Source organism: Capra hircus, chromosome 6 (genome assembly GCF_001704415.2).
Source record: "Capra hircus breed San Clemente chromosome 6, ASM170441v1, whole genome shotgun sequence".
Classification (NCBI taxonomy): Eukaryota; Metazoa; Chordata; class Mammalia; order Artiodactyla; family Bovidae; genus Capra; species Capra hircus.
Window position 1 is genome coordinate 89469882 of NC_030813.1, and position 20482 is coordinate 89490363.

General features: G+C 39.8%; 1 long non-coding RNA gene across 1 annotated transcript; it reads left to right on the forward strand.

The window, feature by feature from the left end:
- LOC102178993 lies at positions 7299-12845 on the forward strand. Its single transcript, XR_001295801.2, has 4 exons — positions 7299-7378; positions 8482-8611; positions 11352-11433; positions 12736-12845. It is a non-coding gene; the product is annotated as an uncharacterized LOC102178993 (long non-coding RNA).

Sequence of the window (20482 nt, forward strand, 5' to 3'; positions counted from 1 at the left end):
CACTGTTTATTTCATTTTTTCCTGGGGAAAATAATTCTACCTTTACTGGATAAATCTGATGATTTACATCAACGTTTCCTAGCTTCTTTTTCTCCTCTTGGACATTCATTTGCTACACAGATAAATCAAACTATAAGTTATACTTAATTTCATCTGCTGATAGCTGTCACACCCCTTGTCTCTTACCAACCCAAGAATGTGCTTTTCCAAACTGTGCAGTGGCCCCTTCCCCTTAGTGTGAGAGTCACTATAATATTATGAGAGCAATAATAATATATTGCTGTTTTTTATAAGGAGCTTCTTGCTACCTTGCTACTCAAGTATACCTCTTTAAAAATTTCTTTTTTAAAAAATTCTTGTAACTATCTTTTTAAAAAATGTTACCTTTTCTTTATTATTTTTTTAAAATAACTATTTATTTATTTAGCTGTCCTGGGTCTTAGTTTTGGCACGCAGGATCTTCTGTCTTCACTGAGGAATGTGGGCTCTAGTTCCCTGGCCAAGGATGGAACTCCGGTCCCCTTCACTTGGAGTGCGGAGTCTTAGCCACTGGACCACCAAGGAAGTTTCTCTTGTAGCTATCTTAACAACAACCCTCATTTCATTGCTTTGGCTAAAAGATTTTTCAAACAACTATTAACAGTTTAATGAAAATGGCAGTGAAATGATAATAAAGAGGATTTTTTCTTCAGGACCCAAATACTTTGTGTCATCAATAGAAGCACAAAAAGTGAGTGGCTGATTAATCTATAAAAGATCTAATGGACATTTGGGTTCAGTTTCCTAACTTTCATTTATAAGTAACTGTCTCTGAGTTTGGGTTTCCTTGGTGGCTCAGATGGTAAAGAATCTCACCAAAGAGTTTAAGGTTATCCCAATCCCTTACATCAGTTTATCAAATGTAATAAAATGGTTTTAAGATTTGAATGTGTTAGTTACCACCCTTCAGCATGTTTTCCTCTCTTTATACTAGAGTAGGATCTCCAGTCAGTCAAGAGAACAGGTTTTTATGTCAGTTTATCTCCATTTAGCTATCTCCATGCCTCTAGAGCTTCCCCAGGAGCTCAGTGGTAAAGAATTCACCTGCCAATGCAAGAGACAGAAGAGATGTGTGTTTGATCCCTGGGTCGAAGATCCCCTGGAGTAAGCAATGCCAACCAGCTCCGGTATTTTTGCCTGGAGAAGTCCATGGACAGAGGAGCCTGGCAGGCTACAGGACATGGGGTTGCAACGAGTCCCACACGAGAGCACAGCACAGCACACACACACACACAGGTAGCAAGAAACAACCTCTGTGAGGTTTTTTGCACACTTCAGTTCAGTTCAGTCTCTCAGTCGTGTCTGACTCTTTGCGACCCCATGAATTGCAGCACTCCAGACCTCCCTGTCCATCACCAACTCCCAGAGTTCACTCAGACTCACGTCCATCGAGTCCATGATGCCATCCAGCCATCTCATCCTCTGTCATCCCCTTCTCCTCCTGCCCTCAATCCCTCCCAGCATCAGAGTCTTTTCCAATGAGTCAACTCTTTGCATGAGGTGGCCAAAGTATTGGAGTTTCAGTTTTAGCATCATTCCTTCCAAAGAAATCCCAGGGCTGATCTCCTTCAGAATGGACTGGTTAGATCTCCTTGCAGTCCAAGGGACTCTCAAGAATCTTCTCCAACACCACAGTCCAAAAGCATCAATTCTTTGGTGCTCAGCCTTCTTCACAGTCCAACTCTCACATCCATACATGACCATTGGAAAAACCATAGCCTTGAGTAGACGGATCTTTGTTGGCAAAGTAATGTCTCTGCTTTTCAATAGCACACTTACGAAAGCTAAAAAAGTGATCATCTCTTCATAATTCCAGTGTACTGACTATGAGATAAGAAGAAAGAAACTGAACTACAGAATAAATTAAAGCCAGTTGTCTAGATGCTCCATAAATACTAGCATTTGCTCCCTAATCCTAAGTCTGAGGACATGGGAAAATGTTTACAAGTGTGACCCACTTGAGAGAGAGCTCAATTAAGCCCTCACCCTTAAGACCAGTCCTTACCCTCAAACATGGAACTTGCTATACTGGCCACTTCGCACTTGTCAATACAGAACACAGCCCCTGAAAAGCAAAAAGATGTTGCTGTTCCTTTGTTGATTAAAGAAAACCATTTCAAAGAATCATTTACTTCAGAGTAAATTCCGGCTCTATCAGTTGTGGACTGTGTGCTCTAGGGTAAGTTCCTGACCTAACCTTAATTTCCCTTCGACCCAGTAAAGGTAATGACAGAACACTCTTTCTGAAGTTGTACAGGGATTTAAACATTATCAGTGTCTCCAGGAATCTGCCATTGGCCCTCAAGGCCAACTCCATGGGCATCATCTCAACTGCAGTGCTGGATCAGGTGGATATACAGTGCAGTTTTGACATCGAATTTCCTGGGCAGTTCCCTTTGGAAGTGTCACAGCAGGAAGTGAAGCACAAAGCATGTGAGGTTGTGGTCACAGTATGAAGGAAGTAGAAAAAGAATATTTCGTGTTATGTCAAAACGTTGAGAGATCATCAGCAGGAAATAGCAATGGCAGCAGTGACTGAGATTTCCTGAGCAATGTTACTAAATGAACTAGAGCTAGAGAGGAGAAAGTATGGCGTATCCCATTTTGTTATTGTGAATCTTTCTTTGTGAGTTGTATCAGGAGATGTCCTCTCAGGACTTCCAGAAGTAACTGGAGAAACACTGGGAGATGGCAGAGGTGGCAGACCTGTGATAGCACAATGAGGGCCATCCAGAATCACAGATGATGCTATTGCTCCTTTCTGGGACTTCTCATACAAATAACAAGGGGAAGGGCTTGTCCTATCTTTACTGTTGATGCCCCGCTTGTGTCCTCTCTGCTTACCGATGAGTTCTGAAGTCACAATGGGCAACATCTATACTTTTCTGGTGGCTTCCCAACTCAAGCGCCTCTCTCCTGCTTCTTTCCTGAGAGTTTTCTCTGCTTGGGAAAATGGGGAAGTGGGGAATGGCAGAGGAGTCTGCTCAGCTCACAAGTTGGATGGCCTGTCATGAGATGACTCTCACTGAGAGTCAGGAGTTAGTGGATGTGTATTCTATTTTCTAGTTGGACATTTCTAGAAGTTGCACTGCATATATATATATTTTTTTTCTACTTCTCTCTTCATCATGTTCACATTTTCTTTTAAACTTTTTAAGCATATTTATAATATGTATTTTAATATCCTTAATATATATTAATATTAATTATATTAATTAATATATATTAACTCTATAATTCTGTCCTTTCTGAGTCTATTTCTATGGCTTGAATTTTCCTCTTGGTATGGATTATGATTTTCTACTTCCTGGCATGAGTAGTAATTTTTGATTGGATGTAGGAAAAAATGTATGTTATGTTGTGGAGCATCAAGATTTTTTCTTCTTTTGGAGTCTTAGCCTCTGTTCTGGCGGGCAGCTAAGTTACTAGAGCATCAGCTTGATCTTTTTGAGGCTTGTTTTTCAGCTTAGTTAGGGTGGTCTAGAGAGAGTTCTTTGCTTTGGAGTTCATTTAATTGTACTGGTGAGACATATCTCTTTTGTGTCTCTACTGAATGCCCTGAGTGCTCACAAGCTCTCTAACAAGTCAGACCTCAAGTATTTCCCCACTCCATAAGAGGTCTGAGAACTGCTCAGCCTGAACATCTATGATGTCCTTTCCCTGAACTTATGGTGTTTCACCATTTGTGACTTAGTATTGATCAAAGAGAACCAATGGAAGTTTAATGCCAATTTCTAGAGCTCTATTTTCTTTAGCCAATTCCTTGATAACTATCATGATGTCCTGAGCCTTTTTTTTTTTTTCTGAGCCTATTTTTTAAGCCTTGAGAAACTAAGTTACTTTGAGTCTTTGAGCACTTGGTTGGCTTATCTTTGTATCCTTTCCTATTATCATCATAATATCTAAACACCTTATAATATAGTATTTTGTGATTTTAGTGTAGAAGAAAAATGAGACTCAAAGAAATTAAGGTTATGTCTGAATAGTTTTTCTAACTTATTTTTAACTTTTTGGTTTGTAAAAAGGCCACAGTCTGATCATGTTGTCAAGTTATTGTATTGAAATAGCATTTTTTCTCCACTTTCTCAACATGCCAAGACTGTTGTCTGAGTCCATTTGGGCAGCTGTAACAAAACACCACCGACTGGGTGGTTTATAAACAAAAGATAGTTATTTCACAGAGTTCTTGAGGTTGGAAGTCCAAGGTCAGGAAGTCCAAGGTCAGGAAGTCCAAGCCAGCAGAGCTGGGTGAAGGACCTCTTTTGGACTGTATCCTCACATGACATAAGGGATGAGAGAACCCTCTGGGGTCACTTTTATGAGGATACTAATCTCATTCATGAGGGCCCCACACTTATAACCTAATCACCTCCCAAAGACTTCTACCTCCTAACACCATCACATTAGGGGTTAGGATTCCAACATGTGAATTGTGGGGGAGACATAAGCATTCAGAGCACAGCAACCCTTCACAAATATATGTTAACATGAGCTTCCTTTCATCTGTAATAACTCCAGTGTTGCCTCTACTGTAAAGTCTTTCCTGGCTCTGAGGGGGAGGTCCTCCCTCCACTATCTCCAGGGTACCTGTATATTATAACACAGATCACCATCTTCAATCTGTTTACATGTCTGAAGTGAAGTCGCTCAGTCGTGTCCGACTCTTTGCGACCCCATGGGCTATAGCCTACCAGGCTCCTCTGTCCCTGGGATTTTCCAGGCAATAGTCCTGAAGTGGATTGCCGTTTCCGTTTCCAGGGGATCTTCCCAACCCGGGGATCGAATCTGGGTCTCCCGCATTGTAGACAGACGCTTTACCGTCTGCTTCCCCTTAGAGTCCATGAAATTCTCAAGAGCAAAAACCCAGTTTTTACTCTTTAAATAGTGTCCAACAAAAGTCCTTCAGGTTTTTCAATGAGAATTGGCCAGAAAAACAAACATTCTCATTAGACTATGTTTAGCTTCAGGCTATATTAGCCCTCAGTAATCACCGATTCTTCACTTAAGTGTTGCTACAGGTTGAATGGCATCCCCTACCCCACCTTTCAAATTCATAGATTAAGATTCTAACCCCCAATACCTCACTTGGAGATAAGGTTTTTGCAGAAATAATTAAACTAAAGTCAGGTTACTGGGGTAGGTTATCCAATGTGACTGGTGTCTTCACAAAAAAGGGAAAACTTAGATGTGCACACAAGGAAAACAGCATGTGAAGAAGATGACCATCCCCAAGCCAAGGAAAGACACTTGAAACAGCTTTTTCCCTCCCAGATCTAGGAAAGAACCAACCTTACCAACACCATGATTTTCGACTTCTAGGCTCCAAAACAGTGAGATAAAGATTTATGTTTTCTCAGCAACATAGTTGTTGTTGTTGCTGTATGCAGGTCAGGAAGCGACAGTTAGAACTGGACATGGAACAACAGACTGGTTCCAAATAGGAAAAGGAGTAAGTCAAAGCTGTATATTGTCACCCTGCTTATTTAACTTCTATGCAGAGTACATCATGAGAAACGCTGGACTGGAAGAAGCACAAACTGGAATCAAGATTGCCAGGAGAAATATCAATAACCTCAGATATGCAGATGACACCACCCTTATGGCAGAAAGTGAAGAGGAACTCAAAAGCCTCTTGATGAAAGTGAAAGAGGAGAGTGAAAAAGTTGGCTTAAAGCTCAACATTCAGAAAATGAAGATCATGGCATCCGGTCCATCAATTCATGGGAAATAGATGGGGAAACAGTGGAAACAGTGTCAGACTTTATTTTTGTGGGCTCCAAAATCACTGCAGATGGTGATTGCAGCCATGAAATTAAAAGACGCTTACTCCTTGGAAGAAAAGTTATGACCAACCTAGATAGCATATTCAAAAGCAGAGACATTACTTTGCTGACTAAGGTCCATCTAGTCAAGGCTATGGTTTTTCCAGTAGTCATGTATGGATGTGAGAGTTGGACTGTGAAGAAGGCTGAGCACCAAAGAATTGATGCTTTTGAACTGTGGTGTTGGAGAAGACTCCTGAGAGTCCCTTGGACTGCAAGGAGATCCAACCAGTCCATTCTGAAGATCAGCCCTGGGATTTCTTTGGAAGGAATGATGCTAAAGCTGAAACTCCAGTACTTTGGCCACCTCATGCGAAGAGTTGACTTATTGGAAAAGACTCTGATGCTGGGAGGGATTGGGGGCAGGAGGAGAAGGGGACGACCGAGGATGAGATGGTGGATGGCATCACTGACTCAATGGACGTGAATCTGAGTGAACTCTGGGAGTTGGTGATGGACATGGAGGCCTGGGGTGCTGCAATTCATGGGGTCACAAAGAGTTGGACACGACTGAGCGACTGAACTGAACTAAAGCAACATAGTATGTGGTACATTTTTTTGGTAGCCCCAGGAAACTGAAACAAATGCTTTGGTGTTGGGTTTGTTACTACATATATATATATACACTTCTTTTTTTTTTTTCTTAAGCAGTTTTAGAAATGACCTTCATTATCCTATACAGCTCATTTATTTATATATATATATATATATATATTTTTATGTATACTAGCGCCAATGGAGAAGCCCTGTACTTAAAGTATGGGTAACTCTAAAGATACTGAGGGCTCCCCTTGTGGCCCAAGTGGTAAAGAATCTGCCTGCAGTGTGGGAGACCTGGGTTCGATCCTTGTGGCAACCCACTCCAGGATTCTTCCCTGAAGAATACAATGGACAGAGGAGCCTGGTGGGCTATAGCCCATGGGATGAGAGTTGGACAAGACTGAGGGAACTTAGCGCACATGCATGCACACATTATGAGTATAGTTAGAGCTTGGAAGAATCTATTATAACCTATAATCTATTACGCGAATAGGCGCAAAAGCCAAAAGTAAATACTTGAGGAGGAAAAGCATCTTCATTTCCTACATTGTACAAACATGACCTTTGAAAAGATGCATAGATATCTTTTATTATTCCATTTTGTATACTAATTATAACTGAACCTGAACCCTTCACAATCATGCAGTTTCCCTCCCAGGGAATAATGGGTTCATGTTTCTATTCAGTACATCCTCATGCCTGAAACCCCTCAGTTAAAACAAAGCTTGAAAAACAAACCCAGCTTCCTCATTGACTTGTAAGTCACAAATATGCCACTTGAATAAACTGTTCCTTCTATTCTTCACGGAAAGAGAGTGCAAGAACAACAAAAAATTTCCATGGTTACAGAGAGCATATAAGAGAGGCTGCACTATTGACATTACCATTCAAACAAGGATCAAGATCAAGCACAGACATGGCTACTGAGAGCTCACAAACATTCCTCCTGTTGGCCATCCTTGTCCTGGGCCTCTTTGGTAAGAAACTACGGCTTTCTCCTTTTCCTTCTTGGCTTTGGAAAACTTCGAAGCCCAAATGTTTCCAAATCAAATGAGATTGAATCTGGTTTTAGGGCGAAATGTAGAAACTATAAAATTAAAACCTAAGCAGCACATATACTTAGATTGTGGGATATCAAAGAAGTTCCTGTTGAGTTAAAAGTTTTAAGTCTGTTGAATTAATTAATTGATATTGAGGACGTTATGGATACCCACACACACGTGTGCGTTCTAAGTCATCGCTTCAGTTGTGTCTGACTCTTTGCAACACTACGAACTGTAGCCCACCAGCCTCCTCTGTCCATGGGATTCTCCAGGCAAGAATGGGGGAGTGGGTTGCCATTTCGTTCTCCAGGGGACTTTCCCGACCCAGGGAGCGAGCACATGTCTCTCATGTCTCCTGCACTGGCAAACGGGTACACTGTAAGGGTCTGTGTTTTTCTTATTAAAGATGATAGCAGCAGCATGGGCTTCCCTGGTGGCTCAGTGGTAAAGAATCCACCTGCCAGTGCAGGAGACACAGGTTCGGTCCCTGGGTCAGGAAGATCCCCTGAAGAAGGGAATGGCTACCCATGCCAACATTCTTGCCTGGAAAACCCCACGGACAGAGGAGGCTGGCGAGCTACAGTCCATGGGGTTACAAAGAGTCAGTCAGGACTTAAAGACTGAACAAGAAGCAGCAGCAGCACATTGCAAAAAGGTTTAGGGCGTTTATTTTAATGGTGGAAATTGCCACCTTCAACTGATAGAATTCACATGAAATTTTGGTATTTAAAATACTTTATAGAATGCAATGAAGTTGATTTTTATCATTAAACATTTCTTATTGACCATATGTGCCTTCAAGCAATAAATTATTGGTCTAGTACATTTACCCATTTCTAAAATATAGTAGATATTCAATAGTTTCATTGATCATAACAATAGCAAATGATTATATTTATGTGATTGTCTCCCTAAAGATTTCTGGTGGTATTTGGTGAGTTGAGTATCTTGCTGCATTGATCTCAGATTTCATAAGTCAGGAATAAACATCACGGCTGTCTTTGTTCTTAGCGTTTCACTATTATTTTCTCACACAGCTGATCCCTCTGAGAGCCAAGAGCTGCGATGCCAGTGTATTCAGACACAATCTGACTTTATTTCTCCCAAATTCATTGCAAAAGTCTTGATAATCCCTGAAGGTGCTCACTGCAACAGAAAAGAAATTATGTAAGTAGAGAAGATGTAGAGGGAGAAGTCTTTTTTTTGTGACTGTTCCCCAAGTTTTATTGAAACATAATTAGCATACGTCACTATAAATATAAGGTGTACTGCATAATGGTTTGAATTATATATATTGTGAAATCATTACTACAATAAGTTTAGTTAGCCTCCATCATCTCATAGATAAATTAAAAATAGTTTTTTATTTGTGATGAGAACTCTCCAGATCTACTCTCTTAATAACTTTATGAATAACCTTTTCTTTATTGCCTCACAGGTGTTCTTTACACATTCTGGATATTAAACCCTCATCATATTTATGGATAGAAAAGCTCATTTTCCAATTTTTGGTTCATGTTTTTATTCTTTCTGTGGTGTCCTTTCAATTAGTATAGATTTATTTTTAATATGCTTTAGATTAGCAACATTCCCTTTTCTGGTTAGCACTTTTAGTGTTTTAGTTAAAAAAAACTTTGTTTCACAGAGTTCATAAAAATATTCTTCCATACTGTTTGCTAATTTTTTTTAGTCTTTTCCTTTGTATTTAAAACTTTAATCCACCTGGAATTAATTTTTGCATATGATGTGAAGGAATTATCCATTTTTATTTTTATGGTTCATCAACTGTTCCAGCTGCTGCTGCTGCTGCTAAGTCACTTCAGTCGTGTCTGACTCTGTGTGACCCCAAATATGGCAGCCCACCAGCCTCCCCCTTCCCTGGGATTCTCCAGGCAAGAACACTGGAGTGGGTTGCCATGTTCCAGCACTACGTAATAAATTATCATTATTTTCCCACTAATCTGCAATGCTATTTCTTTTTGATCCTATTGTAAAGGATAGCTTTATAAAATTTCACATTTTAGTTGTTATTTGCATTTTGATAGAAAATATTGTACTGATTTTGCAACCATCAGCACTTTATTCATGCTGTTATTCAGGCGCTCAGTTTTGTCTGACTCTTTGCAACTCCATGGACTGCAGCACACCTGGCTTCCCTGTCCTTTACCCAGAGCTTGCTCAAACTCATGTCCATTTTGTCAGTGATGCCATCCAACCATCTCGTCCCCTTCTCCTCCTATCTTGAATCTTTCCCAGCATTAGGATCTTTTCTTAAGAGTCGGCTCTTCGCATCAGGTGGCCAAAGTATTGGAGTTTCAGCTTCAGCATCATCCTGCCAATGAATATTCAGGATTGATTTCCTTTAGAATTGACTGGTTTGATCTCCTTGCAGACAAAGTGTCTTCTCCAAGAGTCTTCTCCAACACCACAGTTCAAAAGCATCAATTCTTCAGTGTTCAGCCTTCTTTAGAGTCCAACTCTCACATCCATACATGACTACTAGAAAAATCATAGCTTTGATTATACATATCTTTGTCGCCAAAGTAATGTCTCTGCTTTTGAATATGCTATCTAGGTTAGTCATAACTTTTCTTCTAAGGAGTAAGCGTCTTTTAATTTCATGGCTGCAGTCACCATCTACAGTGATTTTGGAGCCCCCCAAAATAAAGTCTGTCATTGTCATATGGGAATAACGGCAGTTTAGTTTCCCCTGTGGAGATCTTATGACTCTTTCTAGTTTTGTTGAGATGGCTGTGGTGATGGCAGGCACCCTTGTCCTGGAGAAGGGTATGGCAAACCACTCCAGGATTCTTGCCTGGAGAATTCCATGGACTAAGTAGCCTGATGGGCTACCGTCCATGGAGTCTCAAAGAGCTGGACAAGACTGAACGACTACCACTTTCTCTTGTCTTGGCAATACAATACTTTCAAGTTCTCACTATCATATGTGATGTTTTGTGGCTATCCTTTTATTGGTAATTTACTGAATGTATTGGTAATTAATTATTATGTTATTATCATGTTATTATCATTACAATTTTTATTATGATCTGATCCTCATGTTGCTGTTGTTGTTCAGTCCCTAAGTTGTGTCCGACTCTCTGTGATGCCCTGGGTTACAGCAGGCCATGCTCTGTTTTCTTCCACTGTCTCCCAGAGTTTGCTCAGATTCATGTCCATCGAGTCAGTGATGCTATCTAACCACTTCATTCTCTGCTGCCCATTTCTCCTTTTGCTTTCAATTTTTCCTACCATCTGGTTCTTTGCCAATGACTCAGCTTTTTGCACCAGGTAGCCAAAGTATTGAAGCCTCAGCTTTAGCATCAGTCCCTCCAGTGAATATTCAGGGTTGATTTCCTTTAGGACTGACTGGTTTAACTGGTCCTCATGTAACGAACATCAAAGGGATGGAGCTTTGCTGTTCTGTTAAGTGCAGTTGAAAACTGCAGAATAAATTTAAGTAACTAGTTTATGGTATCCTCCTCTCTCCCAATAATAAATGAGACTTTAATGAAGTCTTAAAATCTAACCAAATTTGCAGAGGTGTACTGATAAAGAGTACATAGTAAGTGGTTGATAACTGGCAGCCTGGAAGATACCCTCTATAAGCAGATTTCCAGAGTCTGACACTATACCCTGTGCATTTTAAGTCTAGTAAATGTTCACTGATTATCAGCTGATGTCTCAAAAGACTCTAGGAAATTTATCTTCTAGTTGATTTTTTTTTAAATTGTTATGTACACTGATATGATTAAAAGTCACATTCTAATAACACAATTAGTTTAAATATTTGTGTGTTCATTTTAAGCACATGAATTTCATGTTACAGAAATTGTAATGAATAAATTTCAAGTGTTATTAAGTTATATACAGTTATGATTTAACCAAAATACTCTTTTCTTTTCAGAGTCACATTGAAAGATGAAAAATTAATTTGTTTGGATCCTGAGGCTGAATGGGTGATGGATATTATAAAAAAGATTGTATAGGTATAATTAATTTCAATGACTCTCACATTAATGTTCTAATTTCTTTTAATTAAAAATATATTTAGAAATGCATGCAGATTCTGCTACATAGCAGAATAAAATTACAATAAGGCTAAAATAAGTTTATATCAGAAAACCCAGAAATATGGTTCCAAGGCCAGCAGAATTATCATCACCTGGCAATTTTATGGAAATCCCAGTTCTCAGTCTCATTTCAGAAGTTCTGAGGATGAGCCCAAGAGGCGTGTCTAACAAGCCCTCCAAGTGATTTTGAGCTTCCCAGGTTATAATGGGCTTCCCTGGTAGCTCAGCTGGTAAAAAGTCTGACTGTAATCCCCTGGAGAAGGAAATGGCAAGCCATTCCAGTATTCTTGCCTGGAAAATTGCATGGACAGAGGAGCCTGGCAGGCTACAGTCCATGAGGTCGAAAAGAGCTGGACATGACTTAGCAACTAAACCACTCAAGTTTGAGAACTATAGGTTCAAACAGATTTAACATGATATCCAAGTTGACCTATTTATAAATATCTCCACTGAATATAAAAGTGATTAAAATGGCTAGAAGCTCTCTTATAGAAATCAATCAGAAGCAACAGAACTATTTGATGAGAAATTTTAAGAAAAAAATTTCTCCCTCTTTGAAAAAAAATTACTTGAGGCGTAGCCTTTTTAAAAGCTAAACTCCAAATAGAGTTTATAAACTGGTGGATGGAGAAGATACAGGCAGGTAATAATGGGAGTGTATTTGGATTAACTTCTGAAAAAAAGAAAAGCTCAAACTAGCTTTTGGAGGGGTTTTGGTTTTGTTTTGTTTTGATTTGGTTTGTCTAAGTCATAGCAGTAGGTAAGGCTACTTATCAAGGAAAAACTTATAATGGCAACCACTTACAATGGAAAAATTAAATTTTGTGGATTTTTAATTAAAAAATGAAAATAAAATAGAGAAATTTGAAGGTTGTAATTCACCTGAGGGTCACCTTGGCAGTTGAGAGGTGTAATGCGGTAGGAAGAACTTGAGTTTTTTTAATCCTACAGATATGATATAATGTTCCTGAACCATCTAGCTATAAGTGATGTCATTTTGGATAATTCACTTAAGATTGAGGATTGACATGCTTTCATTTGCTCTTACTTTATAATTGGAGAAGTAGATAATACATGTAAAGTATTTCATTATGACCATTAATAATTTTTAACTTACTACTTTTGTCTTTAGAGGTTTTCTATTTTCCCTCACAAGAGACTACAAATGGATAATCCTGTGTATGTGTGTAATTGCATGTCACTCTCCTTGTATTGTAGAGCCCTTAACTGATGACCACACAAAAAGCATCACGTTCTATGGATCTCAAGAGCCCTTTGTATCATCACGAATTTGGGCATCTCCAGAGTTTTCTTTGCAAAATAGTTGAGAGGAAATAATAAAATTAAAGTTGCTTTGAAAGTAAGCATGAAGAATCACGGTGTTATCCTTATTAAAATTGTAAAATCGCTTCCCAATTAGTATTGAATAAAGTTAGTTTCACGGTACCTATTCACATTGTTTTAGGCACAATTATATACCAGGTCTCCAAACTGTTTACGGCAGCAGGCTTTGGCAAAAATAATAATCATATTATTAAGCTGTATACTAACAACTAGCTCTGAGACTGAGCTTGTTAAAAGAACTATCTCAGGACCATGAGGGCAAGACTAACAGTAGTTTGGAATATAAAATTCAAAATTTCAAGAGAAAGGAATCTAGTCGGCGCAGTTTGAGTATACCCACTCACAGTCCAGGCTTCCCTGGTGCCTCAGTGGTAGAAGAATCTGCCTGCAATGCAGGAGACACAGGTTTGATCCTGGGGTCAGGAAGATCCCCTGGAGAAGGAAATGGCAATCCGCTCCAGTATTCTTGCCTGGGAAATCCCATGTACAGAGGAGCCTGGAGGGCTACAGTCCATGGGGTCGCAAAAGAGTCAGACACGACTGAGTGACTGCACAACAAACCATTGTCCAGCCACCCGTAGACAGGAGTGTGAGAACACATCACAGAGGCAAGGCTTCCAGGAGCTGCCCCAGGGTGACACAGTTCATTTCCAGAGTAGCTGGCACACAACTCAGTAGAGTCTCTCTACAACCCAGAGAACACCCTCTCAAAACTAAGGGAAGAGTAAAAGTTTTCTGTTTTGCTGTGTTTTTTTTTTTATTTGTTTGTTTTTACAAATAGCCAAAAATCCTTATTCTAGAAACTACTTGGAAACCCTGAAGATTTGAAAGACTCCTTCCAAATGAATAGCTCAGTTGGCCAGAGAAAAACCCAAAGATCTTCCTCTCAAAAAATGAACCAGAAACTAGGAAAGGAAATTTCCTAGGTATATATTGTGGCTTGTTCTGAGTGAGACTTAGAGCTGGTTACTCTATCAAGATTTGAATGCTTACATTTTAATCTCTCACTAAGACTGATTACATGATTTTGGATCCTTATAAGAAAGAGAGTTATGACAAGGTGAAGTCGATAGCTTCCCTCATGGCTCAGAGGTTAAAGCGTCTGCCCACAATGCGAAAGACCTGGGTTCGACCCCTGGGTTGGGAAGATCCCCTGGAGAAAGAAATGGCAACCCACTCCAGTATTCTTGCCTGGAGAATCCCATGGACTGAGGAGCCTGGTGGGCTACAGTCCAGAGAGTTGTGACAAAGATCTTTGTATAAAATCAAAACCGTCACTGGAAATAAATCCACTAAAAAAACATAGGTTTGTGATAAGGAAGCATGTCTGCCTTAACATGGACAATGCATAGAAAAAAATTTTTTTTCGGCCCCTAAAAGTCTGTACCCATAGTCTGCCCTCAGGTAAGTATGGGATTTCATTATAGCCCTTGTATGGTCTGGAAACTCCCAGGTAGCATAGGGAGGTCCAGATCAATATCTTGCAGAAATGAAAGTCAAACTGTCCTACTAAGATATGTCTTCAACATGGACCCCATGGGACTCTCAGAGACAGAGTCTCATGCAGCTGGTGAGTCTAAGTCCAAATTTATAACACTCTGGAGGAACCATCAACACTAAACAGGAGTCAAGACCCACAGTACAGAACATCCCTAAACTCGAAAGTGTTAAAATCAACGAGAGACCATAACGAATAACCATGTTTCAGATCATTAGACATTAAAGAAGGCTTTGGAACTTAAGAAAATAATATAATATTAGGAAACCAAGCAGATTCAAGAGTGGACGGGGGAGAGAGAGGCCAATCGATAATAGGAAAAGGAACAGCAATTGTCAAAACATTCAAGAAATAAAAATATGATTATATGAAGTAAAATCTCATTGGACAGCTTAAACAATAGATGAGCTTGAACCAGAGGGACAATTATTTTTTATTCGTCTAGGACACAACAGAGAGATAAAAATATAGAATATACAAAAAGGAAGTTAAGAGACTTTAAGCATAGTATGAGAATACGTAACTTATTTCTGAAAGGAACTGCAGACTGTGAGAAGAGGGAGAATGCATAAAAAGTAATATTTGAAAGAACAATAACTGAAAATTTTCTAGGATAGACTAAGCCACCATAATCAAGGAGCCCAGTAGATTCTAAGCAAGATAGAAGAGCAAAAATCACACCCAACTACCTTGCAGTACCTGCAAGATCCAGAACACACAGAAAAGACCTTAGGATAAATAAGCATGACCCACTCTGCCCCAAGTGGTCTTGAAGGAGGACTCTAGGAGGCTCATATCTATGATGGGTTGCTGGAAATACATGGTTTTCTTAAATGGAATTGCTCTGGATGAATTAGTTGTAGAAGAGTATTAATTTGCTGTGGCTCTTTTCTTTACATTTGTTGTGAGGAATCAAGGTCACCAAATTTGCCTTGTGTTCATTATGCCTAAAGGTGAGATGGTTTCTGTAGGATATAGTGAACTAGTAAGAACACAGGTTAGTGATTCATTTATTTGACTAATTCTAATAGAAGTTTTTCACTTCCTTATGCCTGTGTTTCAAACACTACCTCATGACTCACAGATTTCAGATCTTTTCCATTATGATTTTTTCTTTAGATTCAAAGAGTTTTTCAAACTATAACCTGTTGGACTGAGAAAAATATGCCTTCATTACTGCTTCCCCCAATCTCACCCATCTTAATATGTTAATGGGGAGAAGTGGTGGGCTTTCCTGGTGGCTCAGCGGTAAAGAACCTGCCTGCCCATGCAGGAGATGAGGGTTTAATCCCTGGGTGGGGAAGATCCACTGGAGAAGGAAAGGGCAACCCACTCCAGTATTCTTGCCTGGGAAATTCCATGGATGTAGGAGCCTTGTGGGCTACAGTCCATGGGATCTCAAAAAGTCGGACGCGACTTACTGACTGCGCATGCACAGAGAAGTGGTCAAAGCAGTTCAAACAGGTTTGCAGCAGACTCACTAGCTCTACCATTTATGAGGTTGAGATTTTAGGCAAGAAACTATTCTAAATTTCAGTTTCTCATTCCATAAAATGTCAGCATTAGTATCTACTTTAGAGGGTGATTAAAAGGACGAAATAAGTGAATGCCTTTTGCTCATTTTATTATAATCTAGAGGTCGTATCAAATTACTCATGGTCTTTCTGAAGATTCTATTTCATTTCTTGGCTTAAAACTTTTATTCATACTGTTTCCTCTGCTTGGGCCATGCCTCCTTACTCTTCCTCTGACCTAACATTTAAAGGAACTAAAATCTGAAGAATGATCTTGGTTAGTATATAACTTCCACCAGGAGCCCTCCTCGAACTCTTCAAGGCTGGGTGCTCTTTGTCTATATAAGTTGTTAAAATTACAATTGCTTCACATTTTACCTCATTTCACAGAGGAAGCTTTTAAATCAGCACAAACTTAAATGACTTGCCAAGGATGACAAAACCAGCTAGTGGCAGAGCCCAGGCATGCAGCCAGGAATCCTGATTTTTTATCCTCAGTTACCACCACTGCTTCCGTTTAAGCTAGCAGGGCTGGCTCCACCCTGGTTACACCCAGATTCTGTGGGATGCTGAGACATAAAATCTCCGGAAAGAGACCCTCTGTATATTTCTGGGTGAGGTGCATTTCTTCCCTATGACATGGGCACTCATCAGGCCATCCAAGACATCCTGACTTCTACTCCTTGTCAACTCTACCAGTCTCCTTTAATCAGATACTATAATCTTGGTCTGGACTGATGTCTTTCTTCATTTTCATCTTAGCGCCAACAAAAACATGCTATCATTTTAATTTAGCCAAATCTCCTTCCAGAACTCGTCATGCACATACAGCTTTTTCTCTCCACTTGAGACTCAATCATTCCCACTGCTGAAACAAATCATCCTCCGTCTCTCACCAACAGCCTGCACCCTGAAAAAACACATTTACACATGACTGAGCACCGAAGAATTGATGCTTTGAAACTGTGGCGTTGGAGAAGACTCTTGAGAGTCCCTTAGACTGCAAGGAGATCCAACCAGTCCATTCTGAAGAAGATCAGCCCTGGGATTTCTTTGGAGGGAATGATGCTAAAGCTGAAACTCCAGTACTTTGGCTACCTCATGCAAAGAGTTGAGTCATTGGAAAAGACTCTGATGCTGGGAGGGATTGGGGGCAGGAGGAGAAGGGGATGACAGAGGATGAGATGGCTGGATGGCATCACTGACTCGATGGACGTGAGTCTGAGTGAACCCCGCAGATGGTGATGGACAGGCAGGCCCGGCATGCTGCGATTCATGGGGTCGCAAAGAGTCGGACACGACTGAGCGACTGAACTAACTAGCTAATGCCTAATCCCATAGGTGAGGGAGCTCAAGGAGAAGGTGCATTTATTATCATCCCCAAATCTGCTGTCTTCTGTTTTCTGTTTTATTATACCATAGTTTGTCCAACTGCCTAAGCCAAGACTGGGGCTTCCCAGGAGGCACTGGGGGTAAGGAACCCACCTGCCAAAGCAGGAAATGTAAGAGGCTCAAGTTCTATCCCTTGGTCAGGAAGATCCCCTGGAGAAGGAAATGGCAATCCACTCCAGTATTCTTACCTGGAAAATCCCATGGACAGAAGATCCTGGTGGGCTACAGCACACAGGGTTGCAAAGAGTTGGACATGACTGAGTGCCTGAGCACACACACACACAAGCCTGGACTGAGGGTCATCATTTACTGATCTTCTCTCTCTGCCTCACATCCAGCCAGGCTCTAGGTGCTACCATTTCTACACCCTTTCTAGCCTTCATGTAGCCCTCTTTTCTCTTCCTTCTGTGACTGACTTAGTCCTGGATATCTCATATTTTCACCAGTATGTCCCTGTTCTTGCTGCTGCTAAGTCGCTTCAGTCATGTCTGACTCTGTGTGACGCCATAGACGGCAGCCCACCAGGCTCCCCCGTCCCTGGGATTCTCCAGGCAAGAACACTGGAGTGGGTTGCCATTTCCTTCTCCAATGCATGAAAGTGAAAAGGGAAAGTGAAGTCGCTCAGTCGTGTCTGACTCTAAGCGACCCCATGGACTGCAGCCCACCAGGCTCCTCCGTCCATGGGATTCTCCAGGCAAGAGTATTGGAGTGGGGTGCCATTGCGGGACTCTTATTCCCTGCAAAAAGGTTGTTTTAACATGCAAATCTCACCAAATGGGATAGATTCCTCATCTATAAGGCAGGTCAATAATTAGGAAAGACCATTAACCAGATTCTTTATGAAAGCTATCTATCATCCTTAATTTTCATCTCAAAACACACTAAATGGACACAGTTCTGACCCAGTTCTCTTGGAGTCATTCAAATCATGATAACTCTGGGTAACTGGGTAACTCATGATAACTCTACCCTATACCATACTTCTACTGCAGTATCATTTTATTCAAGCTGCTATTTCCAATCCATGGGCCAAATTTACATCAACAAATAGGGACATGTGCTACATTTACTGAAAGAAAACATGTGCATGGTAAAAACTCAAGCAAGGTAAGGAATTAGTCCTTTTTAAAGGGAAGATATTAATCTTTCTGTATTGCTTGGTTTCCAACCCTAGAAGTATTGATTTTTAGCAATTTGGTGGGTATATATCCTCAGAAATGTTCTCTGCATGCATCATCATATTTGAGGACAAAACTGGAAGCGTTGTTTCATTTCAGGGCATCTATTTACTGATTTCCTCAGGATGGGGAGTGGAGGCAGTATGTTTTATTGCAGTATGTGCCATTTTTAGTTTACCAATCCATTCTGATGGACATTCAGGTATTTCCAGAATGTTTTTAATATAACAAATCATATTATAGTGAACATTTATGTACTGTGTATGCATACAGGTTATGCAAGTTTATCTGTAGGATGAATTCATAGAACAGGAATTTCTGAGTCAAAGGATATTTTGATCAATAGTGTCAAAAACACTTCCAAAGAATTTGCAGTAGTAAACTCCCTCTTAAACTGAGAAAATGCTTATGTCACAACAATCTGGTAGTCATGCTCATATCAAACTTTTTGACCTTTACCAGATTGATAGGTGAAAATTGCCATTTCATTGTTTGAGTCTGTATTTCTCTAATTCTGAGTGGTATTTTGTTCTTTGCATCTTTTTCTATCCCTTTTCCCCCAAGCTGTTTACATTTTACTATCTGGGACTTTTTATTCTGTTGGTTATAGGCCTTATAAATTTTTAAAAGAGATGTTTATACATTGAGAAAATACCATTTTTCTGCAAATAAATTGCTAAATATTTATTTTGTACTTTTCATTTGTATTTTTATTTTATTTCAATTTTCCTTATGTAGAAACTATTATTTTGGTATGGTTAATTCATTAAATGTTTCCTTAGTAGAGTCCACGTGTATCTTTCTGTATGTATATATGTTTGGTAAAAACTATATATGTAGTATTTTGTCTACATATATATATGTAGATATTCATAAATATAAATATATACTTTTACATATTTATACATATTTATATACCCATATTCCCTGGTTACTCAGACAGTAAAGAATATGCCCACAATGTGCAAGACCTGGCTTTGATCCCTGGGTTGGGAAGATTCCCTGGAGGAGGAAATGGCAACCCACTCCAATATTCTTGCCTGGAGAACTCCAGAGACAGAGGAGCCTCGTGATTCCAGCCCATGGAGTCACAAAGAGTCAGACACAACTGTAACACTATACCTATATACATACATTTAAGACAAAAATACTGTATTTTTGTATATGCATGCATACATATAAAATGCTATATACATATAGTTTTTACTGAAAAAGATATTTAACCACATTATAATGTATTTTGGGTAATAGATGAGGAAGTTATTACCCAAGTCTCACTATGTTAATATAATTACTGCCATCATTTTGATTTTCCAGGTGACTCAGTGGGTAAGAATCTACCTGCAATGGAGGAGACACAGATTCGATCCCTGGGTCAGGAAGATCCTCTGGAGAAAGGCATGGCAACCCACTCCAGTATTTTGGCCTGGAAAATCCCATTGACAGAGAAGCCTGGAGGGCTACAGTCTATAGGGTCACAAAGAGTCAGGCACGACTGACGTGACTGAGTATGCATCATTATAGTGTATTTCCTTTCAGTCTGTTTTCCTATTTGAGTTATGTCTAATGGCATAAGTCATCTTTAAGGGACTATAAAGGTGTCTCCTATTAGATCAAGATAACAAAGGCAGGAAGAAGCTGGAGGGACAGTGCCTTGGAAGCCGAAGTTGGAGGAAAGAGTTTATAAGAATTTGGGTGGGCCCTGCATCCCATCCAATCCCACTCCACCCCAGTCAGGAAGTGGAAAAATGCATGGTATTTTGTGTAAGTGTACTTGGAGAACTAACCAACATACCCATAAAAAGCTAACATGTATATAAAAACATTATGCTAAAAAATAATGTATAATCAGTCAGTGTCAGCCAAATAGTACTGCAAATAGTACCAGCTAAACAAACAAAAAAATTTGGCCTATTCCACTGTATCCCTCTACCCCTGCTCTGACCCTAGAAAATGCAGAAGCAACAGAATGAGTAGAAGACGTAAAGAGAAAATTGAAAGTAGAGGAAGAGAAAAAGAACAGACCTCCATGATTTCAT